At 39.1% G+C, this 10,954-nt stretch overlaps 1 protein-coding gene across 5 annotated transcripts in view; it reads right to left on the bottom strand.

Moving 5' to 3' along the window:
- Positions 1–10,954, bottom strand: part of FAM35A (family with sequence similarity 35, member A) — a 117,108-nt gene that overhangs the window by 72,432 nt on the left and 33,722 nt on the right. For 3 of the 5 annotated variants that reach the window (XM_010854393.1, XM_010854397.1, XM_010854398.1), the window contains exon 3: positions 6,275–6,379. The exons of 1 other annotated variant lie outside the window; for it this stretch is intronic. The gene's annotated coding sequence lies outside the window, so the exon portion shown is untranslated. Of the gene's footprint in view, positions 1–6,274; positions 6,380–8,794; positions 8,834–10,954 lie in introns of those variants that run through there. One more of the 5 variants, XM_010854394.1, reaches the window with a different exon arrangement.

Raw genomic sequence — 10,954 nt, 5'->3', positions numbered from 1 at the left:
CCTGTATGCGAGACAGCAAGAGAGACACAGATGTATAGAACAGTCTTTTGGACTCTGTGGGAGAGGGAGGTGGGGGATGATTTGGGAGAATGGCATTAAAACATGTATAATATCATATAAGAAATGAATCGCCAGTCCAGGTTCAATGCAGGATACAGGAAGCTTGGGGCTGGTGCACTGGGGTGACCCAGAGGGATGGTATGGGGAGGGAGGTGGGACGGGGGTTCAGGATGGGGAACACATGTACACCCATGGTGGATGCATGTTGATGTATGGCAAAATCAATACAATATTATAAAGTAAAAATAATAATAATAATAAAATTTAAAAATTATAGAATTTAGTAAACAATGTATTCGATGTCCACATTACAAAGCTGACTTAGAATTTAACTAAAAAAGAAACTCCTTAATTTTTCATTACTCAAAGAATATGACTCAATCTCTATGATACATCCTTAAAAGGAATAAGGATCAATTTATCCTAGAGCGCCAGGGTTCACATCAAGCTTTATGAAATGACTGATAATCACATTTCTTCTTTCAAATATAAAATTCACGTGGATTGTCACCTTAAATGAGAAAGGCATGAAAAGCACTTATGTGCTGATCTAATATTAGAAGTTACTCCATAAGTATTGTTTCTCTTGAGTGTCCTTTCTGCTTTGAAAGTCTATTTCCCTAATGAAACAAAAACACTTTATTTCTTTATAACAATTTCATTTCATGTAAGTTTATGAAGGCTGTATAAATCTTTGTTAGAACCAATGTGAAGCTTGTTTGAAGAGCTGATAATGACCAGTGAGGACAGAAGACAAGGGCAGCAGCATCAGCAGAAAAGACAGAAGCGTCTCCAAGCCGCCCACCACATCAACACCAATACGCGAGGCCTTCATGTGGTATTTTTGAAACATATTTTTATACCCAAGAAAGTTTAAACAGAATTCAAATCTACTTTGGATTTTATTCTTTTATTTTGAATTTTGATTAAGAATGTTTTCTGCAGAAAGAACAATGCTCAGTTTCTCTGCTTTTGTAAACTGTAATAAAATATGAAACTCACTAAAGAAAAGCAAAGCAGGAAACTTAATACATCACTTTTAGTCACATATTCGTTATGTGAAAGTAAACGTCAATTCCAAGTATACTCCAAACTTTTAAGAGAAATGGGCAGGTGAAGGAATAAGAGAGTATAAAAAATGACACTGCTTCTATGATGTGGGTTTACATCTTAATTTTTCATTCTGTAGCAAATGAGACAAATCGAGGCTTTCATCCGGTTTGCCAGAACGGCTCTCATGAGTACTAACATTCTTAGGTTAGCATTTTCATAAACTTTTTCCTCATTTCTTCTAAGAGTCTTAAATAACATTACAAACTATATAACGACACAGCTGCTTTGGAAAAAACAGTGTGGCAGTTTATCAAAACAGAGCCGCCATATAACCTAGCAATTCCATCTCAGGTATATACCAAGGAGAAGTGAAAACATGTACACGCAAAAACTTGTACACAAATGTTCAAAGCAGCACCATTTCCATCAGTCAAAAAGTGGAAACAACCCAAACATCCATCAACCGCTGAACACAAAAACCAAATGTGGTATATCCTTACAATGGAATTATTCAGCCCAGAATAGCTACAAAGTACTGATGTGCACGAAGCACAAGCTGGAATTAAGATTGCCAGGAGAAATAGCAATAACCTCAGATATGCAGATGACATCACACTTATGGCAGAACTAAAGAGCCTCTTGATGAAAGTGAAAGAGGAGAGTGAAAAAGTTGGCTTAAAACTCAACATTCAGGCATTGAAACATGTATAGTATCATATAAGAAATGAATCGCCAGTCCAGGTTCAATGCAGGATACAGGATGCTTGGGGCTGGTGCACTGGGATGACCCAGAGGGATGGTACGGGGAGGGAGGTGGAAGGGGGGTTCAGGATGGGGAGCACATGCACACCCGTAGCAGATTCATGTTGATGTATGGCAAAACCAATACAATATTGTAAAGTAATTAGCCTCCAATTAAAATAAATAAATTTAAATTAAAAAAAAAACCTCAACATTCAAAAAACTAAGATCAAGGCATCTGGTCCCATCACTTCATGGCAAATAGATAGGGAAACGATGGAAACAGTGACAGACTTTATTTTGGGGGGCTCTAAAATCACTGCACATGGTGACTGCAGCCATGAAATTAAAAGATGCTTGCTCCTTGGAAAAAAAGCTATGACCAACCTAGACAGCATATTAAAAAGCAGAGACATTACTTTTCTGACAAAGGTCCATCTAGTCAAACCTATGTTTTTTCCAATAGTCATGTATGGATGTGACAGTTGGACCATAAAGAAAGCTGAGCACCAAAGAACTGATGTTTTTGAACTGTGGTGTTGGAGAAGACTCTTAAGAGTCCCTTGGACTGCAACGAGATCCAACCAGTCAATCCTAGAGGAAATCAGTCCTGAATATTCATTGGAAGGACTGATGTAGAAGCTCCAATACTTTGGACACCTGATGCAAAGAACTGACTCACTGGAAAAGACATTGATGCTGGGAAAGGTTGAAGGCGGAGGAGAAGGGGACAACAGAGGATAAGATGGTAGGATGATATCACTGACTCGATGGACATGCGTTTGAACAAGCTCCAGGAGTTGGTGATGGACAGGGAAGCCTGGCAGGCTGCAGTCCATGGGGTCGCAAAGAGTCAGATATGACTGAGCACCTGAACTGAACTGATATGCCATGTTACAAGTAAACTCTGAAAATATACTATGTGAGAAAGGAACCAGACACATAAGGCAATATATCGTATGACTCTTATTTATATGCATTGCTCAGAAAAGGCAAATCCACAGAGATAAAAGCAGAGGTACTGCTGGGAGGGGCTAGGAGAAGGGAGAAAATTTAAGGGGTGTCCTTTGAGGGTGATGAAAAACTTCTGGAACCAGATAATGGTGATAGCTGCATTACAATGAAAGTATTCAAAAGCACTGAAACTTTTATGTTCTGTGAATTACATTTTAATAAATGAAAGAAACCCTACAAAACAAAAAACAGATGTTAACATCTTATCAGAGAAAGTTACCTCCCAAAACAGTGATCTTTTAGTACCCCTTTAAAAACCTTATTGTTAAAGACATTAGGAACATTTTCAAAAGTAAATCTTTTTCTACAATGCTCAATAATCTTTTGTATTTGTCAGGAGTTCACATAAAATTCTTATCACCAGCTTTGCAATGCTTAATCTGCCATGGTAGAAATCAATTTTATATGGTATCTAAACAATTCAAGTGAATTTTAAAAATGGGCAGAATGTTTTATTAAATTTGGCTTACCAATATCATATGTTGAATTTTAGTAAAGGAGAGGAACATGTTTATTTCTAATGAAGAAGATCAGCAAAAGATGAAAAACTTTACATAGCAAAATTTACCTCGTCTCCTTGAGTTCTCATGAACCTGTCTCTGACATTCATTTTTAAAAATTTTGATATTCAAAAAAGACAACATCAAAAATAGGCCACATCAAAAATAGGCCATGCCAAGTGCAACGTCGTTGTTGCTTAGTCACTCAGTCGTGTCCGCCTCTGTGACCCCATGGACTGCAGCCCGCCAGGCTCCTCTGTCCACGGAATTCTCCAGGCAAGAGTACTGGAGTGGGGTGCCATGCTCTCCTCCAGGAGATCTTCCCATCCCAGAGAACGAACCCGGGTCTCCCGCACTGCAGGTGGATTCTTTACAGGCTGAGCCCCCAGGGAAGCTTAGTGCAATAATAACCCCATTCATGTATTCTACTTCAGTTATAATAGAAGATACCACTTCTGCTGGGCCTAATTTGTTGTTTTTGTTTAGTTGCTAAGTTGCGTATAACTCTTGTGACTTCATGGACTACAGCCTGCCAGGATCCTCTCTCCGTGGGATTTTCCAGGCAAGAATACTAGAGTGGGTTGCCTTAATTTCCTTCTCCAGGGGATATTCCCGATCCAGGGATCAAACCTCAATCTCCTGCATTGGCAGGTGGACTGTTTACCACTGAGCCACAAAGGAAGCCCCAAACCTGATTTAGACAAGGCCAAATTCAGTTGCCTACATAATAATTTTCCCAATGTCCATTTCCAGTCTTCCTGTTTGCTCTTAGTGGGGCTTGAATAGAGTAGGCTCTAGACCTACATGAATTAATTATGCAAATTAGCAGACGAAATGACAGTTTCAACTTAAAGTAATAATGTCTATTTGGGGCTTATGCAATGAACTAGAGGCTTTATATATTTCCCTCATTTCAGCTTCATAATACCTTACAGAGAGGCTAAATAACTTCCCTAAGGTCCCAACACTAAGGACAAGACTCAACCCAAAATTTAACAAACATACAATCATTTTTTGCTGAAACATTTCAAGTACGGGCTACAAAGGAATATAATTTCAGTTTAATAAACATTCATTTTTTTCAAGAGTATAAACACCCTTTAGGAAATGAGAAACTAAAAGAGTGCTTGAAAAGAGCATTATTGAGGCATCTAGGGAACACGCCATGAGCTGGACTGGCTGTTTTAATGCATGAACACTTAACTATTACAACAATCCTGGGAAGTTAATATTGATACTTCTTTTTTATTTTTATTTTTTACTTAAGAGGAAACGGAAGTTTAGAAGGTGCGAGAAAGTCCAAGGTTACAGACGTTGCAAGGTATATAGCTGGGATTAGCAGTCAAACTCAATTGGTCCATAAATATTTACTGAGTGTTTACTATGTACCTGGGCTATTACGAGGCACTTAGAATAGAATATTAGAGATGCCCTACAAACAGCTCAAGGGCTTCCCAGGTGGCTCAACGTAAAGACTCCCCCTGCAAGGCAGCAGCCACAGGAGACACGGCTTCAATCCCTGTGTCGGGAAGATCCCCTGGAGAAGGAAATGGCAACCCACGCCAGTATTCTTGCTGGGATAATCCCATGGACAGAGGAGCCTGGCAAGCTATAGTCCATGGGATCATAAAGAGTCAAAACAACTTGGCACACACACACAGCTCAACCCAAACCCATCTTCTTTTCGCTCAGGCAGTAAATCATCATGAAACTGAAAACTCCCTATAGATGTTTCTTATAATAGCTTTGCTTTAAATGATTATTCATGCTTTGGTTATATATGTTAAATACTTCCCCTAAAGCATAAAGTTGATTGCCATAAAAACTGAATAATCCTCCAGGAGTAAATGTGAAAACGTAAGCAATTCCGTCCTCCTGCGTGATTTTGAGCATATTGCTAGATACAGAACACCCCTTTGGAAAATATACTTTCTGTGTTCTGAGTGATGATTTAAACCATTAAGCATTTTACAAAGCTTTTGAAGTCTGTCAGATTTTAAATGACAACAGTGAAATTTCAAAAAGAACCGGAGAAGTCAGCACCAAAGCTAGTTTAACATTAATAATAAGTGATCTACTAAATAGGTCTATGTTTGCCTAGTCAGGTTTTCGTATTATGTCAGTTGGAAAGCCGGAAGGAAACTGGTTTTAACTCCCATACAACCTGTATCATGACAACATCACTTTATCAGAAATGTAGCTGATATCAGCATAAACACTGAGACAGTTTAAATTTAAAACTGATTTTTCTTTCCCAACTATTTTCATAATCATTCATGGTAAAGAACTGAGATGACTTAAAAAAAAAAAGGGTAATTAACATTTACTGAGACCCTTCTATTTGTCAGATACTACATGATTTTTTTCATTTAGTTCTCACAGCCACTTTGTAAGATATTAACCTTTTAGAGAAAGAAACAGAAGCTTTGAGAAATATAGTACCTTTTCTAAGGTCACCTAGCTAACAAATAGGCAGAGCCAAGGTTCAGACTCTGATGCCCATTATTATAATGCTCCATGGCACTACCTGTCAGTTTCCTAATTTATTTAACTATAATATAATATCAGAACAGAGAAAGCAGAGTAAAATAATGATTTCGATTATGAACTGTTTTAGTACCTCAAAAGTACTATAGACTGATGTTGACCTTTTAAAAATTCCTAGGACAGTCACTGCAAAAGAGAATATACAAATACCTTCAAGGGGGTCCAGTGGTTAAGACCTTACACTTCCAATGCAGTGGGCACAGGTTTGATCCCCAGTTGGGGAACTAGGATCCCACATGCCACGAGACACAGCCAAAAAAAACCCTTCCATTTAAAATAGGCTTTCAAGTAGGAACAAAGCGACAAACAAGTCTGAGAAATGCTGAACTTCACTGGTAACAAGAAGTACGACATAGTACCTGGAGCCTGGAATATCTGGGTTTGAATCCCAACTCTTCACTTCCTAGCCTAGCCATGGGATTTGGAGCATGTCATTTCACCACTCTGGGTGTCAGTCTTCTCATCTGTTAAAAAAGGAAAAAAAAAAAAGGAAATAACTGCAGAAGACAGACTTGTTATAAAGATTAGAATGATTAATACACCTGGGGTTCTTAGAACACAGCCTTAAAATACTAAATGCTTGATACAGGTTAAATTATTAGTAATAAAATAATTTCCCTGAGTCTCTATTAAGCTGATAAAAGTTGATGTTCATTATACATTGCCAGACAGTCAAGGGATATTTATAGAATGCAGTTTCCCAAACTTATATGATAGAACCCACTTTTCACAGACCATCCTTCAAAAAGACTGGTTAATGTTTTTTAAAATTAAAACAAAACAAACAAACAAAAAGTACCCTGAGAAACAATAAAGAATTCCATCACTAAAATTAAATCTGTTTTAAAAAAATAGCAAGGTTAACCTTCCCCGGTGAACACAGTGAGGTGCTGGAAGGGTGGTGTGCTGGACGAGCGCCTGGGGAGCTCCACACTCCAGCCCCATACCCCACTCTGTTCATCGCTTCCATCTGGATGTTCCTGTGTCGTATCTTTAATTTGTTGTTGTTGTTGTTTAGACGCTCAGTCGTGTCTGACTCTTTGTGACTCCGTGGACTGCAAACAGCCAGGCTCCTCTGTCCATGGGATTACCCAGGCAAGAATAATGGAGTGGGTTGTCATTTCCTTCTCCGGGGGATCTTCCCGACCCAGTGATGAAACCTGCATCTCCTGCAAGTCTCCCGCATTGCAGGCAAAATCTTTACCACTAAGCCACCAGGCCAGTAATATCTTTGCAGATTGTAGCATATGGGTTTGGTGACTGGAACTGGTACATGTAGTGGAATGGAACATCGTTTTATTTTCCATTCTCATAACCTTCAGTGGCTTCAACTGATCATGTCTCATCATAATAGTCTTTCAATTACCTACAATACTGTGTGGAAACTATTCATCCTCATCCAGTCTGCAGCCATTTGAATAAAGACATGTATGGTTTCCATTATCAAGATATATCTAAGTCTCACATCTATTGTATAGACTTGAAGTCAATATTCAAATCATAGTGTTTTTCCATTTGGTATTTATTGTGTCCATTTGGCAAATTTAGTCATTACCAGGCTTCCCTGGTGGCTCAGTGGTAAAGAATCAACCTGCCAATGCAGGAGACACAGTTTCAATCCCTGGGTCAGGAAGATCCCCTGGAGAAGGAAATGACAACCTGACTCCAGTATTCTTGCCTGGGAATCCCCATGGACAGAGAAGCCTGGTAGGCTATAGTCCATGGGGCAGCAAAAAGAGTAAGACATGACTCAGCGACTAAACAGCAACAGTCATTACCAGAAGTGCTAATTACGCTATGTTTCCATTTAAACTTTTTTCTAAGCAGTATGTGTCAAGATATTCAGAAATGCTTACACCCTTTGAGCAAACAAATTAATTCTCAAGAATCTACACTATGAAAATAAATGAGAATACAAGATAAAATCTTATATAAATACACATTTACAACTTTGTTTAATATTGTGGAAAATTAGAAATACTAAAAATGTCTAGGGAATTCCCTGGCAGTCCAGTAGTTACGACTCCACTCTCACTGCTTAGGGTGTGGGTTCCATCCCTGGTTGGGGAACTAAGATTCTGCAAGTTGTGTGGCGCAGCCACAAATAAACAAACAAAAGTCTAATTTTAGGGGAAGAATTAAACAAAGAATGGTATATTAGTTGCATTATACAGTCATTACAAATTCTATTTTAAGGATGATGAATAATGCTATGTGAAAAAGCAAGTTACTAGTTTACTTTTGAAGTATAAGCATAATTTTATAAAAGCCAACAAAACACTAAGTAATCAAAATTTAAGACAAAAATTAAATCTAAAAATACAGCCAAATATCAACTACGGTTGATCTGAGCCATAAGGTGAACCTTCTTCCTACTTCTCTATATTTTCCAAGTTTTCTTTACTGAGTATGTCAATTTTGCTTACGTCTAAATTGATACCACTTGCCTTTGAGCTAAAGTTCTACTAAATGACAAAAGAAACAATGAGAAGCAAACTGGCTTAGTGAGTAAAGATGGGGAAAGTGTGAAATGTGATTTCTTTCAAAGGTTATTTATTATTTTGTGAGAGGCAGAGATGGTCACACATACAAAAAAGTCATGTTTTCTTGCTAGCAAAGCTGTTCTTAGTTTTGTACAGTGAAATCCCACACATCAATATTGCTTTTATGTGCGTACGTGTGTGTGTTTATGCTCAGTCATGTCCAACTCTTTGCCAACCTGGGAAGCTCCTCAATATTTCTTCAGTTCAGTTCAGTCACTCAGTCGTGTCTGACTCTTTGCAACCCCATGGAATGTAGCACACAAGGCTTCCCTGTCCATCACCAACCCCCAGAGCTTGCTCAAACTTATGTCCATCAAGTCAGTGATGTCCTCCTACCATCTTATCCTCTGTTGCCCACTTCTCCTCCGCCTTCAATCTTTCCCAGCATCAGGGTCTTTTCCAGTGAGTCAGTTCTTCCCATCAGGTGGCCAAAGTATTGGAGCTTCAGCGTCAGTCCTTCCAATGAATATTCTGGACTGATTTCCTTTAGGATTGACTGGCTTGATCGCCTTGTAGTCCAAGGGACTCTCAAGAGTCTTCTCCAATACCACAGTTCAAAAGCATCAATTTTTTGGTGTTCAGCTTTCTTTATGGTCCAACTCTCATACCCATACATAACTACTGGAAAAACCATAGCTTTGACTGGATGGACATTTGTCAATCAAGGAACATCTCTGCTTTTTAATATGCCGTCTAGGTTGGTCATAACTTTTCTTCCAAGGAGCAAGCATCTTTTAATTTCATGGCTGCAGTCACCATCTGCACTGGTTTTGGAGCCCAAGAAAATAAAGTCGGTCATTGTTTCTTGTTCGACAGAAACATGATGGATCATGATTCAAAGTATTCTGTGACCTGAGAAAGTCTGAAAACATATTTTAAATATGCCAAAGATTAATGTAGAATAAGCTTTGGTTTTAAGGCATTTGGGGAGAGGTAAAACTCTTAAGAGTTTTGTAACTTTATGAATTGATACATTTTCAAAATTCCAAAAATAGATATTTAAGGAATTCCCTGGTGGCCCAATGGTTACGACTTGGTGCTTTCACTGCTGTGGCCCGAGTTCAATCCCTGCTCAGGGAACCAAGATCCCACAAGTCACACAGTGCAGCCCAAAAAAAGGCATTTAATATGTAGCATTTCAGGTTATACTTATACCTTAAATATGGATTAACTATTGCTACAATGTTACTAAATTCACATGCCTCTAAAGAAATCAAGAACTCTACATATTGCTGTTTGTGACCTCTTTTTGTGATTCAGAAACTTTTACACTCCTCAACCTGGTGCCCACTGTGCAAAGGTCTGAAGACCTAATGATTTCTCATTTCAATTTGAACTTAGGCTTATCTTTACCCATATACAAACCCCTTAGAGACCAGTTTGTCAAGGTCAAAAAATCAAGTGAACACCAATCGATTCCACCCCTGCCTTCCTCCTTTCCCAAGGCTAAGCCTTGCCATAAAAGAAAACAGTCCCATGCTACGGTTCTTTATGACATTCTGCGCAAAGGCCACAGACAGCTAAACGCTGCTAAATAGATCTGACAACAATGAAGTCATCGAGCTTTGCGCATAACCCAGAATTTCAGTCTGTCAGCATCCAGGCATTTCCCAGAAAATTAATAAAAATTTTGAGATTAGCTAAAACCATCATGTTCTTACAATCATCCGAAATGTACGCCCCTTCAATTAATCCCTTTTTCCTGCTGCACTCTGATCTCATTCCTACTCCATACTCTCTCCCTCTTTGCCCATCATACGCCTCCCATAGCTGTACTTTTTCATAACCCTTTCCTCTGTTTCACTGCAAACAAATACCCTAAACCCCAACCAACCTAACTTGTTGCCAGCAGTCTTGTTCTCGAAACTAATCTGGGTGCAAGCTAATCTCTCCCCACTCAGCAAACGTGAAGCATGGCAGTTATGCCTTATTCACCATCACAGTTCTTTACCGTCAAATAAAAGTATATCTTCTGAGAGTCAGGTCACCTGTAGGTCTTTCTCTCCTTGTCATCACCTGTCTTCCGGGTCACTCTTTCACAATCACTAACAGCTTTGGAATATGGTTCAGTATCTTTCCACCCCTTGCTCTGCCACCATTCTGAGCAACTCACTTCCTGTTTAGCTGACTCCTATAAAATTTTAGCTCTACAGTTTGCTTATCTCCTCCAACTCCAGGAATCTTTACCATCTCTCCACTTCAGAAATCCATAGCCAGATCTCACCTTCAGCCATACCAGCAAGGGCTTCTCCTATTTAATCTTAAATTCCAATATCCACGTCTCAACCACTACTTCAGAAGCTACTTCCCAGTTTCATCTGTTTCCAACTCTGCCTATCCCCAGTGGCCCAGAGCTTCAAACCCTCATACTACTGAAATTTCTTGCATCCTTTGTCTGCTACACTGGGCTGTAAAACTCAAACCAGAATCAGTCCAATTGCTCAGCTTGTCATCTCAAACCCTCAGGCTGGTGAGGCCTGAGATGGGGGGGGTGGG

The sequence above is a fragment of the Bison bison genome, unplaced genomic scaffold (genome assembly GCF_000754665.1).
Source record: "Bison bison bison isolate TAMUID 2011002044 unplaced genomic scaffold, Bison_UMD1.0 scf7180017864341, whole genome shotgun sequence".
Classification (NCBI taxonomy): domain Eukaryota; kingdom Metazoa; phylum Chordata; class Mammalia; order Artiodactyla; family Bovidae; genus Bison; species Bison bison.
This window is presented reverse-complemented; position numbering and strand designations above follow the sequence as displayed.